Genomic DNA, 23,340 nt, shown 5'->3' on the forward strand with positions numbered 1-23,340 from the left:
TCTGTTTTCTATCCGCCAGCCAGTTCTCTATCCACGTTAATACTTTGCCCCCAATCCCATGAGCCTTAATTTTGCATGATAATCTTTTGTGTGGAACCTTATCGAAGGCTTTCTGGAAGTCAAGGTACACCACATCCACTGGCTCTCCCCCATCTATTTTACCAGTTACTTCCTCAAAAAATTCCAGCAGATTAGTCAAACATGATTTACCCTTTGTAAATCCATGTTGACTCTGTCCGATCCTTTCCCCATTTGTCAAGTGCTCCGCTATTTTATCCTTAATAATGGACTCTAGCATTTTGCCCACAACCGATGTAAGGCTTACTGGTCTATAATTCCCTGCTTTCTCTCTACCCCCCTTTTTAAATATTGGGGTAACATTAGCTACCCTCCAATCCACGGGTACTGTTCCCGAGTCAATGGAGTTCCGGAAGATGATCCTTAGAGCATCTGCTATCTCCAGGGCCACCTCCTTAAGTACCCTAGGATGTAGTTTATCAGGCCCCGGGGATTTGTCGGCCTTCAGTCCCCTCAACTTACCCAACACCATATCCCTAGAGATACTAATTTCTGTCAGCTCCTCCCTCTCATTAGTCCCTATGTTTGCCGATATTCCTGGGAGGTTATTTGTGTCCTCCTTTGTGAATACAGAACCAAAGTATGAGTTTAATTGGTCTGCCATTTCCTTATTCTCCATTATATATTCTCCCGAATCGGACTGCAAGGGACCGACTTGGGATTTTACCAGTCTTTTCCTCCTGATATACCGATAAAAGCTTTTGCAGTCTGTCTTTATGTTTGCTGCAAGTTTACTTTCGTATTCTATTTTCCCCTTCCTGATTAATCCCTTTGTCCTCTTTTGCTGTATCCTGTACTGCCCCCAATCTTCCGGTCTGGTGCTTTTTTTTGCCAGTTGATATGCCCTTTTTTTTGATTTTATGCTGTCCCTAATTTCCCTCGTTATCCACGGTTGAGCCACCTTTTTAGGTTTATTTTTATGCCAAACCGGTATAAACATGTTCTGGAATTCTTCCATTCTATCTTTGAATGCTTGCCATTGTCTATCCACTGTCAATCCCCCCAGAAACACCACCCAATCAATCTTACCCAATTCCCGTCTCATACCCTCATAATTCCCTTTATTTAAGTTCTGGACCTTAGTCTCTGATTCAATTTCCTCACTCTCCATCTCGACTGAGAGCTCGATCATATTATGATCGCTCTGACCCAAGGGGCCTCGTACAAGAAGATTGTTGATAAGTCCCTTCTCATTGCACAATACCCAGTCTAAAATGGCCTGATCTCGAGTCGGCTCCTCGACATATTGGTCCAGATAACCGTCCCGAAAACATTCCAGGAATTCCTCCTCCTCAGAATTTTTACTAATTTGGGTAGTCCAATCAATATGTAAATTAAAGTCACCCATGATGACAGCTGTGCTCTTATCGCACGCTTCTCTAATTTCCCTTTTTATGCCTTCCCTCACCTCCATATTACTATTTGGAGGCCTATATATCACACCCACTAACGTTTTCCTCCCCTTGCTATTTCTCATTTCTACCCATACAGATTCCGTTTCATCCGAGTTAATATCCTTCCTTTCCATTGCATTAATCCCCTCCTTTACCAGCAATGCTACCCCACCTCCCCTACCTTTTTGCCGATCCTTCCTAAATATTGTATATCCCTGGATGTTAAGTTCCCAGCCTTGCCCACCCTGCAGCCACGTTTCTGTAATCCCAATCAAATCATACTTGTTTACCTCTATTTCCACAACTAATTCATCCACCTTGTTCCTAATGCTTCTAGCATTAAGATACAAAGCCTTCAGGCTTGCTTTTTTCACACTCTCATTATGAATTAGTTTGGCCCTTTGTGTTTCTCTCCTTTGCTTATTGCTTCTCACCTTTCTACCATCTATTTCTGACTTCATATGACTTCCCTCTTTTCCACTATCTAGGTTCCCATCCCCCTGCCAAATTAGTTTAAATCCTCCCGAACCGCCCTAGAAAATATTACCCCGAGGACATCGGCTCCCTCACAGTTCAGGTGTAGACCGTCCCCTTGGTACAGGTCACTCCTCCCCAAGAACTGGTTCCAATGCCTCAAGAATTTAAATCCCTCTCCTTTGCACCACTGCTCAAGCCACGTATTTAGCTTATCTATCTTACTCTCTCTAAACTTATTAGCTCGTGGCACTGGTAGCAATCCAGAGATTACTACCTTTGAGGTCCTACTTTTCAATTTAGCTCCTAACTCCCTAAATTCAGCTTGTAGGACCTCCTCCCTCTTTTTACCTACATCGTTGGTACCTACATGTACCACGACAACTGGCTGATCCCCCTCCCCCTTCAGAATGCTCTGCACCCGCTCCGAGACATCCTTGACCCTTGCACCAGGGAGGCAACATACCATCTTGGCGTCTCGGTCTCGGCCACAGAAACTCCTATCTATCCCCCTTACAATTGAATCCCCTATCACTATAGCCCTATCCCTCTTTTTCCCGCCCTTCTGTGCAGCAGAGCCAGTCATGGTGCCCTGAACCTGGCTGCTGGTGCCTTCCCCTGATAAGTCATCTCCCCCAACAGTACCCAAAACGGTAAACCTGTTTTGGAGGGAGATGACCGCAGGTGACTCCTGCACTACCTTCCTGCCTTTACCCTGCCTTTTGGTCACCCATTTACTGTCTGAGCTAGCCTTTACCTGCGGTGTGACCAACTCACTGAATGTGCTATCCACAACATCCTCAGCATCGCGTATGCTCCAGTGTGAGTCCATTCGCAGCTCCAGCGCCGCCATGCGGTCTGCTAGGAGCTGCAGCTGGACACACTTCCTGCACACACAGTTGTCAGGGACAGTGTCCCTGATTTCCCACATGGCACAGGAGAAGCATGACACGGGTCCGAGCTGCCCTTCCATGACTTAACCCTTACAATACCCTTTTATTTACTACGATTTAGCTTAATTATTGAATTCTACTTAGAATAAGTTTGTGAAAGTACTCACCAACCAGTCACCTACCTGTTTTCTGGTGTTGTATTTTCACTGCCGCCTCCTGTCCTGGAACCTTTTCCACCTAGGTTAGGCTCCTGAAATAAAATAAATTGAACCTACCTTTTCAACTTCCCCTAACCCCTAAAAGGTTAGAGGAGGTGGAAGGGTGGGAGACACTACACTGTAGTGTTTCGGGTTTAGCAACAGCTCCACCTATATAAGAGTTACTGGCCTCCTGCTCTCCCGACTGCACCAGCTGTGAAAGAAAAAGCCCGCGAAAGGTGAGCTTTTAAACTCACCAGTTACTGGCCTCCTGCTCTCCCGACTGCCCCAGCAGTTACTGGCCTCCTGCTCTACCGACTGCCCCAGCAGTTACTGGCCTCCTGCTCTCCCGACTGCCCCAGCTGTGGTCTCGGGCCTCGCCTCTCTCCGGTTTTTATACCGGGCTCTGACTCACTGCTCCCGACTGGTCTCGGGCCTCGCTGGTCGCCGGGTTTTCTCCCGAGCTCCTCCTCGCTGCTCCCGCTGGTCCTGACTGGTCTCGGGCCTCGCCTCTCTCCGGTTTTTATACCGGGCTCTGAATCACTGCTCCCGACTGGTCTCGGGCCTCGCTGGTCGCCGGGTTTTCTCCCGAGCTCCTCCTCGCTGCTCCCGCTGGTCCCGACTGGTCTCGGGCCTCGCCTCTCTCCGGTTTTTATACCGGGCTCTGAATCACTGCTCCCGACTGGTCTCGGGCCTCGCTGGTCGCCGGGTTTTCTCCCGAGCTCCTCCTCGCTGCTCCCGCTGGTCCCGACTGGTCTCGGGCCTCGCCTCTCTCCGGTTTTTATACCGGGCTCTGAATCACTGCTCCCGACTGGTCTCGGGCCTCGCTGGTCGCCGGGTTTTCTCCCGAGCTCCTCCTCGCTGCTCCCGCTGGTCCCGACTGGTCTCGGGCCTCGCCTCTCTCCGGTTTTTATACCGGGCTCTGAATCACTGCTCCCGACTGGTCTCGGGCCTCGCTGGTCGCCGGGTTTTCTCCCGAGCTCCTCCTCGCTGCTCCCGCTGGTCCCGACACGCTGCAGGCCCTTCTTTATCTGGAGATCAAATGTCTGTTGTATAATTGTACCAGCAGTTAACAGGCTCCTGTGAACTCCTCCCTCTGCTATTTTAATGCAGACTTAAACCAATTTATTTTAAACGGGTTTATTTTAAATGGGTTAACGCCTGTCTTAAAATGATAGACTCAGGACTGTCAGAAAAAACACGTTAAATCTTCATAGAATAATTACCACAGTCATTTCTTTACTATAATCTCAAACCTGCCGTTCCACTTTCAGTCAGGAACAGATCGCAGTTTGACACCAATCTCTGATTTGACAGCACTTTTCCAGCATTCACCGTTGTTCTTCCCGACTCTAAACACAGTTGTAAAGGAGCCTTCTGTTCCGTGCCTAGGAGCTCTGAACCATGGAAGGGAGCGGCTGGGACACGTTTCTCACACGCTTCGAGATTAATCTGCACAGCGACTTTGCTGTCAGTGAAGAGAGACGAGAAAGACCAAAGTGCCGTTTTCCCCTCTGTGTGGCCCTGAAGGACTGTATCCAGGCTGAAGTTCTGTTCCCGCCGTACGATCCTCCCCCAGATTGTCCTTTCTGAGCTCCAGCCAGGTGATGCTAAACACTCAGATGGGAAAGACAAAAATCTACAATGTGTTTAAAACAAAACTGAATTATTTGGCATCTATCAAGAATATTAAACTCCAGCTCAGTTATAGGGTTATTAACATCAGCAGAAACAAATCCCAACTGTCAGAATGAGCATGGTTCAGTCCTGGATGTGATTAACAGCAGCAATAACAGCAGAATCCAACCTCTGTAGTCACTTGAGAACTCGCTGGTGTGTCAGAGAGTGGGATGATCAAGTGAATCCCTTCCCACACATGGAGCAGGTGAACGGCCTCTCCCCAGTGTGAGTATGTTTGTGTTTCAGCAGGTTGGATGAATCAGTGAATCCTTTCCCACACACGTAGCAGGTGAATGTTCAGAGTGAACTCGCTGGTGTCTCAGAAGATCAGATGATTTTGTGAATCCCTTCCCACACATGGAGCAGGTGATCGGTCTCTCTCCAGTGTGAACTCGCTGGTGTCTCAGCAGATCGTTTTTGCTTTTAAATCTCTTCTCACAGTCAGAACATGTAAAAGGCCTCATATCAGTGTGAACTTGCTGGTGTGTCAGCAGGTAGGATAACTGAGTGAATCTCTTCCCACTCAGAGCAGGTGAACGGCCTCTCCGCTGTGTGATTATGCTGGTGTGTCAACAGATCATTTTTTACTTTTAATGCTCTTCTCACAGTCAGAACATTTAAAAGGTCGCTTATCAGAGTGAACAAGCTGATGTGTAGTGAGGTGGGATGAATGAGTGAATCCCTTCCCACACAAGGAGCAGGTGAACGGCCTCTCCCCAGTGTGAGTGCGCTGGTGTACAGTGAGTTCAGATGATCGCCTGAACCCAGTCCCGCAGTGAGAGCAGCTGAACGGCCTCTCCCCAGTGTGAACACGTTGATGGGACGTCAGTCCCCCGGAACTTTTACAGCACTTCCCACAGTCTGGGCATTTAAAAGGTCTCTCATCAGTGTGAACTCGACCGTGCTGCAGCAGATTGGATGAATTAGTGAATCGCTTCCCACACTCGGAGCAGGTGAACGGCCTCTCCCCAGAGTGACTGCGCTGGTGTGTCAGCAGATCCTTTTTGCTTTTAAATCTCTTCCCGCAGTCAGAACATGCAAAAGGTCTCATATCAGTGTGAACTCGCTGGTGTGTCAGCAGGTGGGATGACTGAGTGAATCCCTTCTCACACACACAGCCGGTGAACGGTCTCTCCCCAGTGTGAACTCGCTGGTGTGTCAGTAGGTGGGATGACTGGGTGAATCCCTTTCCACACACAGAGCAGGTGAACGGCCTCTCCCCAGTGTGAACTCGCTGGTGTGTCAGCAGGTGGGATGATCTCTTGAACCTCTTCCCGCAGTGAGAGCAGCTGAACGGTTTGTAATTGGTGTGAATGTGCTGGTGCTCCATCAGTACCTCAGGGTGCTTACAGATCTTCTCACAATCGGATCATTTAAACTTGCTCTTGTCAGTGTGAACTCGCTGGTGTCTCAGCAGGGCAGATTACTAAGTGAATTCCTTCCCACACACTGACCAGGTGAACGGCCTCTCCCCGGTGTGAATTCGCCAATGAATTTCCAGCTCAAACAAGTAACTGAATAGTGCTTCTTGCTTCCATGTTCAAAGTCCGATGATATTCGGGTCCCGACAAATCGAGTGACTCGGTCAGATCTTGATGTGCTGTTTGGTTTGAGCTTACTGTCTGCAAATCCTCCCCTTCCCTGTACCCTGTAAAATGAATTTAAAAGAAGACAAAGGGAGCATGAGAGAGAACCCAGAAAAAAACGGAGAGGTTGTGAAATTGAGATCAATGAATCTGGTCATTTGTGGGGCCGGCACTAGAAAAAAAGTGACTATGAAAGCTGTCAGATTGTTGTAAAAAGCAAACTGGTTCACTGATCTCCTTCAGGGACGGGAACCCGCCACCCGGTCTGGGCCGACACAAGACTCTGGCTGTTACATTGTTATATTATTACATCGTTAAATGGAACTACTTGTTACATCGTTATATGGAAATACTTTGGTGAGTGTATTTATATTGCTATGTGGCACACTGTGAAAGGCAGTGCAAGGTCGAACATCTTGTATCACTCTGCACCGTGCGGCAGCAACATCATAAAAGCAAGAATACAACTGAGTGAAAGTCGTAAACTAAATGAGTTAAAAGTGTCTGTAAGAACACAAGGAGCCACAACATGGTGGCAGCGGTATAAGTGAGTACAACTTGTGCCATACGAACTACGAATAAGACGAAAAATGAATATATGAGCTGATCGTGAGTGCCGGTATCTGCGGTGATTGAGCGTGAATCGTACGGGCAACTAAGATGGCGGCTGCCGCTGCACTGACTGTGCAAATGCAACCCCTCATGAACTGGGAAGCCGACGATATAGTAGAGGCATTCCGCAAGTTCAAACAGAAATGTGACCTTACATTCAAAAGCTTCCTGAAGGGTACTACAAACGAAGAAAAGGTTAGTTACATTCTGTGTGGACAGGAGAAAAAGGTCTAGATTTGCATAATAGCTGGAGTTTGAAGAGGAAAAGGAAAACCCTGCGACAATCTTTGAGAAATTCAGCAACCATCTAGAGCCTAAATCCACTCACCGTATACACAGATACAAATTCCAGAGTCTAAGACAGGAACCCGGTGAAACAGCTGACAATTTCCTGACCAGGCTGAGAAATGAAGCCAGCAAGTGTGCATTTAAGGAAAGGGAGGGAAGGCTTGTGGACCAGCTGATATGGGGGTCAGCGCATGCAGAGGTACAAAAAGCCCTGATAGGGAAAGAAAAGCTTGAAATAACAGATGCTATGGATACTGCGAGAGCTCATGAAGCCATGAAGCAGCAAATGAGAATGCTGATTTCTCAAACGGCTGACATGCGGATGGCTTCTGAGACGGGCAACAGAGTGGATACAGTGAGAGAAAAGTACAACACACAAAGACATGCACATGACAATGGGAGAAACGTGCAGAAACTGGAAGACCGCACGATTATACAGACAGGAGGAAATGTCCAGCATATATGGAACATAAGAACATAAGAAGTAGGAGCAGGAGTAGGCCATACGGCCCCTCGGGCCTGCTCCGACATTCAATAGGATCATGGCTGATCCGAACCCAGACTCACATCCACTTCCCTGCCCTCTCCCCGTAACCCCTAATTCCCTTATCTGCTAGGAAACTGTCTATCTCCATTATAAATTTATTTAATGTTGCAGCTTCCACAGCTCTCTGGGGTAGCAAATTCCATAGATTTACGACCCTCTGAATAAAGAAGTTTCTCCTCATCTCAGTTTTGAAAGGGCAGCCCCTTATTCTAAGATTATGCCCCCTAGTTCTAGTCTCACCCATCAGTGGAAACATCCTCACCGCATCCACCCGATCAATCCCCCTCACAATCTTATATGTTTTGATAAGATCGCCTCTCATTCTTCTGAACTCCAATGTGTAGAGGCCCAACCTACTCAACCTTTCCTCATACGTCAACCCCCTCATCTCCGGAATCAACCGAGTGAACCTTCTCTGAACCGCCTCGAGAGCAAGTATATCTTTTCTTAAATATGGAAACCAAAACTGCACGCAGTATTCCAGGTGTGGCCTCACCAATACCCTGTATAACTGCAGCAAGACTTCCCTGTTTTTATACTCCATCCCCCTTGCAATAAAAGCCAAGATTCCATTGGCCTTCCTGATCACCTGCTGCACCTGCATACTAACTTTATGTGTTTCATGCACCAGGACCCCCAGATCCCTTTGTAATGTAGCACTTTGCAGTTTCTCTCCATTTAGATAATAACTTGCTCTTTGATTTTTTCTGCCAAAGTGCATAACCTCACACTTTCCAACATTATATTGCATCTGCCAAATCTCTGCCCACTCACTTAGCCTGTCTATGTCCTTTTGCAGGTTTTTAATGTCCTCCTCACTCACTGCTTTCCCTCCCATCTTTGTATCGTCGGCAAACTTGGATACGTTGCACTCGGTCCCTTCCTCCAAATCATTAATATAGATTGTAAAGAGTTGGGGTCCCAGCACTGACCCCTACGGAACACCACTAGTTACTGATTGCCAGCCCGAGAGCGAACCATTTATCCCAACTCTTTGTTTTCTGTTAGATAGCCAATCTTCCACCCATGCCAGTATATTACCCCCAATCCCGTGATTTTTTAAATCTTGATCAGTAATCTTTTGTGTGCCACCTTGTCAAATGCCTTTTGGAAGTCCATATACACCACATCCACTGGTTCCCCTTTATCCACCCTGTATGTTACATCCTCAAAGAATTCGAGCAAATTTGTCAAACATGACTTCCCCTTCATAAAACCATGCTGACTCTGTCCTATTAAATTATGTTTATCCAAATGCTCTGGTACTGTTTCCTTTAATAATGGAGTCCAACATGTTACCAACCACAGATGTTAGGCTAACAGGTCTATAGTTTCCAGCTTTTTGTCTACTTCCCTTCTTAAATAAGGGTGTTACATTAGCAGTTTTCCAATCTGCCGGGACCTTTCCTGAGTCCAGGGAGTTTTGGAAAATAATCACCAATGCATCCACAATCCCTACCACTACTTCTCTCAAGACCCTAGGATGTAGGCCATCAGGTCCGGGGGATTTATCTGCCTTAAGTCCCATTATTTTACTGAGTACCACCTCCTTAGTGATTTTAATCGTGTTTAGCTCCTCCACCCCCATTGCCCCCTGTTTGTCCAGTGTTGGGATATTTTTAGTGTCCTCTACTGTAAAGACTGATACAAAATATTTGTTCAGCGTCTTTGCCATCTCCATGTTCCCCACCACTAGTTTCCCGATCTCATCCTCTAAGGGACCAACGTTCACTTCAGCCACCCTTTTTCTTTTTATATAGCTGTAGAAACTCTTGCTATCTGATTTTATATTTTTTGCTAGCTCACTTTCATAATCTATCTTCCCCTTCTTAATTAATCTTTTAGTTATTCTTTGCTGGCTTTTAAATGCTTCCTAATCTTCTATCCTCCCACTAGATTTGGCTACTTTATATGCCCTTGTTTTCAGTCGGATGCTATCTGCAATGCATGTGGCAAACTAAACCACTGGGAAAAGAACTAAGAAAGAAGGAACATACATCAAAAGCAAAGGCGGACAGCAGAACCAGAGAAAGAAACACAATATCCATGCCATGGATGAACAGGATGATGATGATTATGGTCATGACAATACACTAAACATCAAAACCATAAAGGTACAGCTTCACGAGATGTCCAGAGCGGAAAATACTCCGAAGAGAGAATTGCACACCATCATCCAAATCAAAAAGAGGGTCAAAGGTCAGCCCACAACCATCAACTTAAAGTTGAAGCTGGACAGGGGCTCAGAGCAACATTCTCCCATTGAGACTGTACCAGCAGATTTTTCCCGAAAACTTGAGAGAAGATGGCTACCCGAAAAAGGGTTGTTTAAAGGCAAGTAATGTCATGCTGACAGCATACGGGGGGAGTGAGATTAAACAACTCGGAATAACCTTTATCAAAGGGACACATAAAAGAAAGAACATCAACTGCATGTTCTATGTCACCGACACTGAGGAGCCAGCGATCCTGGGATTAAACAGCTGCGAGAAGTTGAGATTGATCTCGGTGAATCACGAGCTGACGGAAACGTCACTGAGGTTAGACAGCAACACCCCGCTGGAGAATCACCCACAAATCAAGAGTAAAAAAGACTTGATAGACATGTATGCGGAATATTTCGATGATACAGTGGGATGTTTCGGAGATTTCCAATACCACATCACCATCGATCCAGAGGTAAAGCCCGTTATCCATGCTCCACGAAAAGTACCCATCGAGCTGAAGACAAAGCTTGAAAGGGAGCTAAAGGAGATGGAAGAAAAGGGAGTGATCGTAAAGGTCACTGAACCCACAGACTGGGTAAACTCAATTGTGGTACGAGAAAAGCTAAACGGGCGTCTCAATATGTTTGGACCCCAAAGATCTAAACCAGGCGATAAAGAGGGACCACTATCCCACCCCAACGCTAGAGGAGATTACGCCATCACTGGCAGGAGCCAAAGTTTTCTCAAAACTGGATGCCAGAAATGGATATTGGAACGTGAAGTTGGATGAGGAATCAACAACATTGACAACATTCAACACACCATTTGGGCGTTACAAATTCCTGCGGCTACCATTCGGGTTAAAGGTCAGTCAAGATATCTTTCAACAGAAAGTAGACGAGACATATAGAGACTGTGGAGGAGCTATAGGAATAGCTGATGATATTCAGATCTGTGGAGCAGATGAAAGAGACCATGATATGCACCTACATGAGGCCATGGAGTGTACCAGGAAGGCTGGCATCAAGATTGTGGCGATTGCTGAAATGAAACAACCCAAAGATAAGAGCTGAGCTGAGGAGTTACCTCGGCTTGGTCCAATACATGAGTTCTTTCATCCCACACATGTCGGAACATACAACAAATCTCAGAGCTAATGAAAGAAGACGCCAAATACCAGTGGTCTGAATCACATGAAAGGAATTTCAAACAACTTAAAGAATTGTTGTGCAAAGAAACAAGTCTGTCATATTATGACAGAAGAAAACCAGTCACTCTGCAAGTAGACGCTTCTACCAGAGGACTAGGGACAGCTCTTGTGCAGGAAGGAAAGCCAATAGCTTTCGCATCAAAGGCCTTGACGTCAGCCGAGACGAGATACGCCAACATAGAAAGAGAACTATTAGCAGTAGCGAGAAATTCCATACATACCTGTATGGAAGGCAGTTTACAATAGAGAGTGACCATCGTCCACTAGAACAGATCTACAAGAAGAATCTGTGCAAAGCACCTACAAGACTGCAAAGACTACTTCTAAGGCTCCAAAGCTACGACTTCATGCTTAAATATAAGCCAGGAAAAGAAATGGTGCTCGCAGATGCGTTGGCTCGATTGTCACCAAATGAGAAACGCGAGGTGGAGGGTTTAACAGTAAAAATCCACCACCTAGTGAGTGTTCCCCCTACAAAGCTCAGTCAAATCAGAGATGAGACTAGCAAAGATGAGGAATTGCAACTATTCACACAACAAGTGATACAGGGGTGGCCAGAGAGAATCCAGCAGGTACAGGTGACAATTCGTCAATACTGGACGATTAGAGACGACATCGCAATAGAAGACGGTATTCTCCTTGCTGGATCGAGGATCATCGTGCCAAAGACGATGCAGACAGAACTTCTCCATCTAATACATGAAGGCCATATGGGAATGGAGAAATGCAAGCTGAGAGCCAGATCAGCTGTATACTGGATAGGCATGTACAAAAATATCGAACAAATGGTTTCTGCATGTGGTATATGCCAGAAATACAGAAATGCACAACAGAAAGAGGAGATGATACCTAGTGAAATACCGTCAAGACCATGGCACACTGTTGGGGCAGATCTCTTCATGTGCAATCAAGAATGGTATCTCATAGTGGCAGATTACTATTCCAAGTTTCCTTTTGTGAGAAGGATGAAAGATCTGAGAGCCACAACTACCACCAGGATTGCACAGAGCTTGTTTGCTGAACAAGGAATCCCGGAAAAGGTAATCTGTGACAATGGAACCCAGTTCACATCGAGTGAATTCAGAGCTCTGGCAGAAAAGTATAGGTTCAAAATAGTAACCTCATCCCCACATTTCCCAAGGGGACATGGGTTCATCGAAAGACAGATCCAGACTGTCAAGAGAGCTCTAATCAAAAGTAGTGAGATGGGGGAAGACCAAGACCTTGCCCTCCTATCACTCAGATCAACACCACTGAAAGTAGACATGAAATCACCTGCGGAATTGCTGAATGGGAGGAAGTTTAAGACTACCCTACCAGCAAAAATACATCCTCCCCAGGACCAGGAGGACTTCAGACAGAAGCTGGCAGAAGCACAAGTCGTAGGGAGCAAACATTACGACAAACATGCAAAGATGCTACCAGAATTGCTGAATGGGCAATCAGTGCATGTGCAAGACCCAGTGTTGAAAACCTGGAATCCAGCCAAGGTCATTGGAAAAGCTGATACTCCAAGATCCTACTTCGTAGAGACCGAACCTGGTAACCAATACAGACGGAACAGACTCTACATCAGACCTTCACCTGAACTGGTTAAGCAGCAGACAACATCAGCAACATTGACAACACCAGCTGCCACACGCAATACAATGCCAGAAACAAGCGCCGCAAATCAAACAACCAGGAGCATGCACACTCCAACTCTAAGTGCGACAGCAACAGCAACAACAAGAGCGGAACACGCCAAAACACCGCAGAGAGGAGTGGTCACCACCAAATCCACAAGATGGAGGGGCAACATCCAACCACCTGAGCGATATCGCGAATAAGAAAAGAAAACTCACGATTCTTTGTATTTGATAGTTTAGATATAATATTTTTAAAATTAAATTAAATTTCATGTCTTAGTTTTTTGAGAAAGAGGGATGTTACATCGTTATATTATTACATCGTTAAATGGAACTACTTGTTACATTGTTATATGGAACTACTTTGGTTAGTGTATTTATATTACTATGTGGCACACTGTGAAAGGCAGTGTGCAGTGCAAGGTCGGACATCTTGTATCACTCCGCACCATGCGGCAGCAACATCATAAAAGCAAGAATACAACTGAGTGAAAGTCAGAAACTAAATGAGTTAAAAGTGTCTGTATTACATAGCAATAAGAACACAAGGAGACACAACACTGGCCTTTATGGGAGGAGAGAGATACAAGCCAGCTCTGGATTGGCGGCTCTGCTGTGTCGATCCAGTTGTGGTTTCTCCTGTCCGGGTGTAGAACTGAACCCAGCCAAAGTCAGCACCTTCAGGGGAGGAGAGAGAGAGGGAACCAGTGAGTGTAGAATTGAACCCAGTCAGAGTCAGCACCTTCAGGGGAGGAGAGGGAGGGGAACCAGTGAGTATATAACTGAACCCAGCCAGAGTCAGCACCTTCAGGAGAGGAGAGGGAGGGGAACCAGTGAGTGTAGAACTGAACCCAGCCAGAGTCAGCACCTTCAGGGGAGGAGAGGGAGGGGAACCAGTGAGTGTAGAACTGAACCCAGCCAGAGTCAGCACCTTCAGGGGAGGAGAGGGAGGGGAACCAGTGAGTGTCGAACTGAACCCAGCCAGAGTCAGCACCTTCAGGGGAGGAGAGGGAGGGGAACCAGTGAGTGTCGAACTGAACCCAGCCAGAGTCAACACTTTCTTGGGAGGGAGTGAACTGGAGAGGAAATAGTAGGAATTTGTGCAATGTGCCTTGTCCTCTCCCTGGATCCTAAAACTACTGAACTCAGTCTTCCCCTCCTGAAGTCTCCAGGCTCTGAAACTGAAGCTTGGTGTCCCTCAGTCCCGACTCCTGGATTTACCTCCACTTCTCTCCTCCTCTTTCCCCCTTGGTTGTGTTCCACACTCTGGGCCTTGGGCCTTCCCCGGGGATTCTCAGTATGAACAGGTGGGATGTGTTTGGAGACAGGGTGTCCCGGCTCTCCACCTTTAAAGGGACAAGGAGACGACCAGCTGGGCTGAATGGCCCTGCTTTATGACATCACTGCAGTGCCTAGCAACCAGCCTCCCTGAGCCCTGCTCATTATGGGCTGGGTTTAGCTCAGTGCTGTTACAGGAAGGGAAACAGGAGCAGGATTCGCCCCGTGTGGAGCCCAGGATTAATGGGGAGAGGTACAGGGTCAATTTATACCTTATTGAGTGAGAAATGTCATTATCCCGGACACTCCCTGTCCCTCGGTATCAGTGTCCAGTGACGAAGCTGATGAGTTTGTATTACCTTCTTTAGGTGAATCTTTCTGCTCATCGAGGTGATGGATGTCAGAGCCGGGGAGTGAGACATTCTATCAGACAGAGCACCTTTGTTAGCCTCTGGGACTCCCGAGGCAGGGACAGCACAGTTTACATCCAGAATAAAGCTCCCTCGTCATGGCCCTGGGAGTGTTTGATGGGACAGTGTAGAGGGAGCTTTACTCTGTATCTAACCCGTGCTGTACCTGCCCTGGGAGTGTTTGATGGGACAGTGTAGGGGGTGCTTTACTCTGTATCTAACCCGTGCTGTACCTGCCCTGGGAGTTTTTGATGGGACAGTGTAGAGGGTGCTTTACTCTGTATCTAACCCGTGCTGTACCTGCCCTGGGAGTGTTTGATGGGACAGTGTAGAGGGTGCTTTACTCTGTATCTAACCTGTGGAGAGGGACAGACTTGACACAAGCTGACATCACCGAATCGCTAACTCGGGAACAGGAGCATGGTGGTAATGTTACTGGACTAGTATAAAGGTAGTAAATGTAACACCGCTATTCAAGAAAGGAGGGAGAGAAAAAACAAGGAACTACAGGCCAGTTAGCCTGACATCAGTCGTCGGGAAAATGCTGGAATCCATTGTTAAGGAAGTGGAACAGGGCACTTAGAAAATCGAAGACCAAATGGATGAGCTACAGAATTTGTTCATCCCAGTTTCGCATAAAAATAAAACAAAAAATGTGACTCAACCGTGGCTAGCAAGGGAAATTAGGGATAGCATAAGATCCAAGGAGAGGACATATAAATTGGCTAGAAAAAGCAATAATCCTGAGGATTGGGAGCAGTTTAGGATTCAACAAAGGAGGACAAAGGGATTAATTAAGAAAGGGAAAATAGAATATGAGAGTAAGCTAACAGGGAACATAAAAACTGACTGTAAAAGCTTTTATAGATATGTGAAGAGAAAAAGATTGGTGAAGTCAAGTGTAGGTCCCTTACAGTCAGAATCAGGGGAATTTATAATGGGAAACAAGGAAATGGCAGACCAACTAAATACATACTTTGGTTCTGTCTTCACAAAGGAGGACACAAATAACCGCCCAGAGATGTCAAGGAACATAGGGTCTGATGAAAGGGAGGAACTGAAAGAAATCAGTATTTGTAGGGAAATGGTGTTAGGAAAATTGATGGGACTGAAGGGTGATAAATCCCCAGGGCCTGATGGTCTATATCCCAGGGTACTTAAGGAAGTGGCCCTAGAGATAGTAGATGCATTGCTGGTCATCTTCCAGAACTCGATAGACTCTGGAACGGTACCCATGGATTGGAGGGTAGCTAATGTTACCCCACTATTCAAAAAAGGTGGTAGAGAAAAAGCGGGGAATTATAGACCGGTAAGCCTGACATCGGTAGTGGGGAAAATGCTAGAGTCTATTATAAAAGATGTAATAGCAGAGCACTTGGAAAACAGTGACAGGATCGGACAAAGTCAACATGGATTTACAAAAGGTAGATCATGCTTGACTAATCTACTGGAATTTTTTGAGGATGTAACTGGTAAAAAAGATAAGGGAGAACCAGTGGATGTGGTGTATTTGGACTTTCAGAAGGCTTTCGATAAGGTCCCACATAAGAGATTAGCGTGTAAAATTAAGGCACATGGGATTGGGGGCAAGGTATTGACTTGGATAGAGAACTGGTTGGCGGACAGAAAGCAAAGAGTTGGAATAAACGGGTCATTTTCCGAGTGGCAGGCAGTGACTAGTGGGGTACCGCAAGGATCGGTCCTAGGACCCCAGCTGTTCACAATATATTAATGATCTGGACGAGGGAATTGGATGTAATATCTCCAAATTTGCAGACGACACAAAGCTGGGTGGGAGGGTAAGCTGTGAGGAGGATGTCGTAAAACTCCAGTACGATTTGGACAGATTGGGTGATTGGGCAGAAACATGGCAAATGCACTACAATGTGGATAAATGTGAGGTTATCCACTTTGGTGGCAAAAACAGGAAGGCAGATTATTATTTGAATGGCAATAGATTGGGAGAAAGGGAAGTGCAGAGAGACCTGGGTGTTATTGTGCACCAGTCGCTGAAGGTAAGCATGCAGGTGCAGCAGGCGGTTAAGAAGGCAAATGGTATGCTGGCCTTCGTAGCAAGAGGGTTCGAGTACAGGAACAAGGATGTCTTGCTGCAGTTGTACAAGGCCTTGGTGAGAGCGCACCATGAGTATTGTGTGCAGTTTTGGTCACCTTACCTGAGGAAGGACGTTCTTGCCATGGAAGGAGTGCAGCGAAGATTCACCAGGCTGATACCTGGGATGGCAGGAATGACGTATGAGGAGAGATTGTGTCGATTGGGCTTATACTCACTGGAGTTTAGAAGATTGAGAGGGGATCTCATCGAAACATAAAATTGTGTCAGGTCTGGACAGACTAGATGCAGGAAGGATGTTTCGGATGGCCGGGGAGTCCAGAACCAGGGGTCATAGTCTAAGGATAAGGGGTAAGCCATTTAGGACTGAAATGAGGAGGAGCTTCTTCACCCAGAGAGTGGTGAACCAGTGGAATTCTCTGCCACAGAGGGTGGTGGAGGCCAGTTCATTAAATATATTCAAGAAAGAGTTGGATATATTTCTTGAGGCTAAAGGGATCAAGGGATATGGGGAGAAGGCAGGGACAGGGTACTGAATTTGGATGATCAGCCATGATCTCATTGAATGGCAGAGCAGGCTCGAAGGGCCGAATGGCCTACTCCTGCTCCTATTGTCTATGTTTCTATGTTTCTATAACATGATTAGGCAGAGTCAACATGGTTTAATGAAAGGGAAATCGTGTTTGACAAATTTATTAGAGTTTTTTGAGAATGTAACTAGCAGGGTAGATAAAGGGGAACCAGTGGAGGTAGTATATTTGGATTTCCAAAAGGCATTCGATAAGGTGCCACATAAAAGGTTATTATACAAGATTAGGGCTCACGGGGTTGGGGGTAATATAGTAACATGGATAGAGGATTGGTTAATGGACAGAAAACAGAGAGTAGGGATAAACAGATCTTTTTCAGGTTGGCAGGCTGTAACTAGTGGGATGTCACAAGGATCAGTGTTGGGGCCTCAGCTATTTACAATCTATATTAATGGCCTAGATGAAGGGACCGAGTGTAATGTATCCAAGTTTGCTGATGATACAAAGCTAGGTGGGACAGTAAGCTGTGAGGAGAACACAGAGTCTGCAAAGGGATATAAATAGACTAAGTGAGTGGGCAGTAAGGTGGCAGATGGAGTATAATGTAAGGAAATGTGAGGTTACTCACTTTGGTTGGAAAAATAGAAAAACAATAAATGGTAAGAAACTTTCAAATGCTGGTGTTCAGAGAGATTTGGGTGTCCTCATGCAAGAAACACAGAAAGCTAGCATGCAGGTACAGCAAGCAATAAGGAAGGCAAATGGCATGTTGGCCTTTATTGCAAGGGGGTTGGAGTATAAGAATAAGGATGTCTTGCTACAATTGTACAGGGCCTTGGGGAGACCACACCTGGAGTACTGTGCACAGTTTTGGTCTCCTTATCTAAGGAAGGATATACTTGCCCTGGAGGCGGTGCAACGAAGGTTCACTAGATTGATTTCTGGGATGAGAGGGCTGTCCTATGATGAGAGATTGTGTAGAATGGGCCGATACTCTCTGGAGTTTAGAACAGTGAGAGGCAATCTCATTGAAACATACAAGATTAGAAACATAGAAACATAGAAGATAGGAGCAGGAGCAGGCCATTCGGCCCCTCGAGCCTGCTCCGACATTCAATGAGACCATGGCTGATCATCCAAATTCAGTACCCTGTCCCTGCTTTCTCCCCATATCCCTTGATCCCCCTAGCCTTATGAAATATATCCAACTCCTTCGTGAATATATTTAATGAATTGGCCTCCACTGCCTTCTGTGGCAGAGAATTCCACAGGTTCACCACTCTCGAAGAAATTCCTCCTCATCTCTATCCTAAATGGCTTACCCCTTATCCTTAGACTATGACCCCTAGTTCTGGAGGGGATTGACAGGGTAGATGCTGAGAGTTTGATTCCCCTGGCTGGAGCGTCTAGAACTAGGGAGCATAGTCTCAGGATAAGGGGTTGGCCATTTAAGACTGAGATGAGGAGGAATTTCTTCACTCAGAGGGTTGTGAATCTTTGGAATTTCCTGCCCCAGAGAGCTGTGAATGCTGAATCTTGGAGTATATTCAAGGCTGAGACAGATAGATTTTTGTACTCTAGGGGAATCAAGGGATATGGCGATCGGGCGAGAAAGTGGATTTGAGTTCGATGATCAGCCATGATCTTTTTGAATGGTGGAGCAGGTTCGAGGGGCCGTATGGCCCACTCTTATTTCATATGTTCTTATATAACTGATGAAACTTGGAACACTGAGGCTGAAATTCCACTTCCGTGTGCCGGGGGTGCAGGTAGTGCTGGGCACAGAGGGAACAGCAAACCGCGTTCAGAGAAGGCACGCTGGATTTGCCCTCGACTTGGGTTTTCCAATGAGCATGTGCTGGGGCCCAAGATCATTGGCAAAAGCATGGATTCCAACCCTGGGACTGTACACGGGGATTCTAACCCTGGGACTGTACATGGGGATTCTAACCCTGGGACTGTACATGGGGATTCTAACCCTGGCACTGTACATGGGGATTCTAACCCTGGGACTGTACATGGGGATTCTAACCCTGTGACTGTACATGGGGATTCTAACCCTGGGACTGTACATGGGGATTCTGACCCTGGGACTGTACATGGGGATTCTGACCCTGGGACTGTACATGGGGATTCTAACCCTGTGACTGTACATGGGGATTCTGACCCTGGGACTGTACATGGGGATTCTAACCCTGGGACTGTACATGGGGATTCTAACCCTGTGACTGTACATGGGGATTCTAACCCTGGGACTGTACATGGGGATTCTAACCCTGTGACTGTACATGGGGATTCTGACCCTGGGACTGTACATGGGGATTCTAACCCTGGGACTGGACATGGGGATTCTAACCCTGGGACTGTACATGGGGATTCTAACCCTGGGACTGTACATGGGGATTCTAACCCTGGGACTGTACATGGGGATTCCAGCCCTGGGACTGTACATGGGGATTCTAACCCTGGGACTGTACATGGGGATTCTAACCCTGAGACTGTACATGGGGATTCTGACCCTGGGACTGTACATGGGGATTCTGACCCTGGGACTGTACATGGGGATTCTAACCCTGGGACTGTACATGGGGATTCTAACCCTGGGACTGTACATGGGGATTCTAAACCTGGGACTGTACATGGGGATTCTGACCCTGGGACTGTACAGGGGGATTCTAGCCCTGGGACTGTACATGGGGATTCTAGCCCTGGGACTGTACATGGGGATTCTAACCCTCGGACTGTACATGGGGATTCTGACCCTGGGACTGTACATGGGGATTCTAACCCTGAGACTGTACATGGGGATTCTGACCCTGGGACTGTACATGGGGATTCTGACCCTGGGACTGTACATGGGGATTCTAACCCTGGGACTGTACATGGGGATTCTAGCCCTGGGACTGTACATGGGGATTCTAAACCTGGGACTGTACATGGGGATTCTGACCCTGGGACTGTACAGGGGGATTCTAGCCCTGGGACTGTACATGGGGATTCTAGCCCTGGGACTGTACATGGGGATTCTAACCCTCGGACTGTACATGGGGATTCTGACCCTGGGACTGTACATGGGGATTCTAGCCCTGGGACTGTACATGGGGATTCTAGCCCTGGGACTGTACATGGGGATTCTAACCCTGGGACTGTACATGGGGATTCTAACCCTGGGACTGTACATGGGGATTCCGACCCTGGGACTGTACATGGGGATTCCGACCCTGGGACTGTACATGGGGATTCTAACCCTGGGAATGTACATGGGGATTCTAACCCTGGAACTGTACATGGGGATTCTAACCCTGGGACTGTACATGGGGATTCCAGCCCTGGGACCATACATGGGGATTCTAACCCTGGGACTGTACATGGGGATTCTAACCCTGGGACTGTACATGGGGATTCTAACCCTGGGACTGTACATGGGGATTCTAACCCTGGGACTGTACATGGGGATTCTAACCCTGGGACTGTACATGGGGATTCTAACCCTGGGACTGTACATGGGGATTCTAACCCTGGGACTGTACATGGGGATTCTAACCCTGGATCTGTACCTGGGGATTCTAACTCTGGTCTGTACATGAAGATTGTAACTCTGGAACTGTTCATCTGCTCCTTGAATTTAGTGTCGCAGTGCAAGTAGTCCCTGGGTTTGTTGTCCCATCATAAATCGGCCCTGGATTTGGTGTCATGGTTTAAATGTTCCCAGGAATTAGCGTGTCAGTGCAAAAGGTTCCTCAATTTGGTGTCATCATCCAAGTGGCCTCTGGATTTGGTGTCACACTGTAAGTGATCCCTGGATTTGCTGTCTCAGTGTAAGTGGACCCTGGATTTAATGTCACACTGCATGTGCTCCCTGGATTTAGTATCACGGTGTAAGTGCTCCCTAGATTTAGTATCACGGTGTAAGTGGTCCCTGGATTTGGTACCCACAATAACAACTGACATTTATTTAGCACGTTTAACATAGTCAAACGCCCCAATGCGCTCAACAAGAGCAATATAAAAAAAATAGGTTTGACACCGAGCCACAGAAGGAGATAGCAGGAAAGATGACCAAAAGCTTGATCAAAGAGGTAGGTTTTAATAAGCATCTAATAAGAGGAGAGAAAGGGGAAGAGGTGGAGTTCAAGGGGAAATTCCAGAGCTAAAGGCCAAGATCTCTTTCAGACATACATTCCAACTCCTCTTCACCCCTACTCTCCAACCCCCCTCACCCCAACTCCTCTTCACCCCTACTCTCCAACCCCCCTCACCCCAACTCCTCTTCACCCCTACTCTCCAACCCCTCACCCCAACCCCTCTTCACCCCTACTCTCCAACCCCCCTCACCCCAACTCCTCTTCACCCCACTCTCCAACCCCCCTCACCCCAACTCCTCTTCACCCCTACACTCCAACCCCTATCTCACCCCAACTCCTCCTCACCTAACTCTCCAACCCCCCTCACCCAACTCCTCTTCACCCCTACACTCCAACCCCCCTCACCCCAACTCCTCTTCACCCCTACACACCAACCCCTCTCTCACCCCAACCCTCTTCACCCCTACACTCCAATCCCCCTCACCCCAACTCCTCTTTACCCCTACTCTCCAACCCCCCTCACCCCAACTCCCTTCACCCCTACTCCTCTTCACACCTACTCTCCAACCCCTCACACCAACTCCTCTTCACCCCTACACTCCAACCCCCCCACCCCAACTCCTCTTCACCTCTACTCTCCAACCCCCCTCACCAACCCCCCTCACCCCAACTCCTCTTCACCCCTACTCTCCAACCCCCCTCACCCCAACTCTCCAACCCCCCTCACCCCAACTCCTCTTCACCCCTACTCTCCAACCCCCCTCACCCCATCTCCTCTTTCACCCCTACTCTGCAACCCCCTCACCCCAACTCCTTCACCCCAACTCTCCAACCCCCTCACCCCAACTCCTCTTCACCCCTACACACCAACCCCCCTCACCCCAACCTCCACTCACCCCAACTCCACCACCCTCACCCAACCCCTCACCACCCCTTCACCCCTACACTCCAACCCCTATCTCACCCCAACTCCTCCTTCAACTTAACTCTCCAACCCCCCTCACCCCAACTCCTCTTCACCCCTACACTCCAACCCCCCTCACCCCAACTCCTCTTTCACCCCTACACTCCAACCCCTCTCTCACCCCAACTCCTCTTTCACCCCTACTCTCCAAACCCCAACTCCTCTTCACCCCTACACTCCAATCCCCCTCACCCAACTCCTCTTTACCCCTACTCTCCAACCCCCCTCACCCCAACTCCTCTTTCACCCCTACTCTCCAACCCCCCTCACCCCAACTCCTCTTTCACCCCTACTCTCCAACCCCCCTCACCCCAACTCCTCTTTCACCTCTACTCTCCAACCCCCCTCACCCCAACTCCTCTTTCACCCCTACTCTCCAACCCCCCTCACCCCAACTCCTCTTTCACCCCTACACTCCAACCCCCCTCACCCCAACTCCTATTTCACCCCTACTCTCCAACCCCCTCACCCCAACTCCTCTTTCACCCCTACTCTCCAACCCCCCTCACCCCAACTCCTCTTTCACCCCGACTCTCCAACCCCCTCACCCCAACTCCCCTTTCACCCCTACTCTCCAACCCGCTCACCCCATCTCCTCTTTCACCCCTACTCTCCAACCCCCTCACCCCAACTCCTCTTTCACCCCTACTCTCCAACCCCCTCACCCCAACTCCTCTTTCACCCCTACTCTCCAACCCCCCTCACCCCAACTCCTCTTTCACCTCTACTCTCCAACACCCTCATCCCAACTCCTCTTTCACCCCTACTCTCCAACCCCCTCACCCCAACTCCTCTTTCACCCCTACTCTCCAACCCCTCGCCCCAACTCCTCTTTCACCCCTACTCTCCAACCCCCTCACCCCAACTCCTCTTTCACCACTACTCTCCAACCGCCCTCACCCCAACTCCTCTTTCACCCTTACTCTCCAACCCCCCTCACCCCAACTCCTCTTTCACCCCTACTCTCCAACCCCCCTCACCCCAACTCCTCTTTCACCCCTACTCTCCAACCCCCCTCACCCCAACTCCTCTCTCACCCCTACTCTCCAACCACCCTCACCCCAACTCCTCTCTCACCCTTACTCTCCAACCCCCCTCACCCCAACTCCTCTTTCACCCCTACTCTCCAACCCCCATCACCCCAACTCCTCTTTGACCCCTACTCTCCATCCCCCTCACCCCAACTCCTCTTTCACCCCTACTCTCCA

This window comes from Somniosus microcephalus, chromosome 4 (assembly GCF_052327205.1).
Source record: "Somniosus microcephalus isolate GS21.2 chromosome 4, FLI_Smic_1.0, whole genome shotgun sequence".
In the NCBI taxonomy this organism is placed as follows: domain Eukaryota; kingdom Metazoa; phylum Chordata; class Chondrichthyes; order Squaliformes; family Somniosidae; genus Somniosus; species Somniosus microcephalus.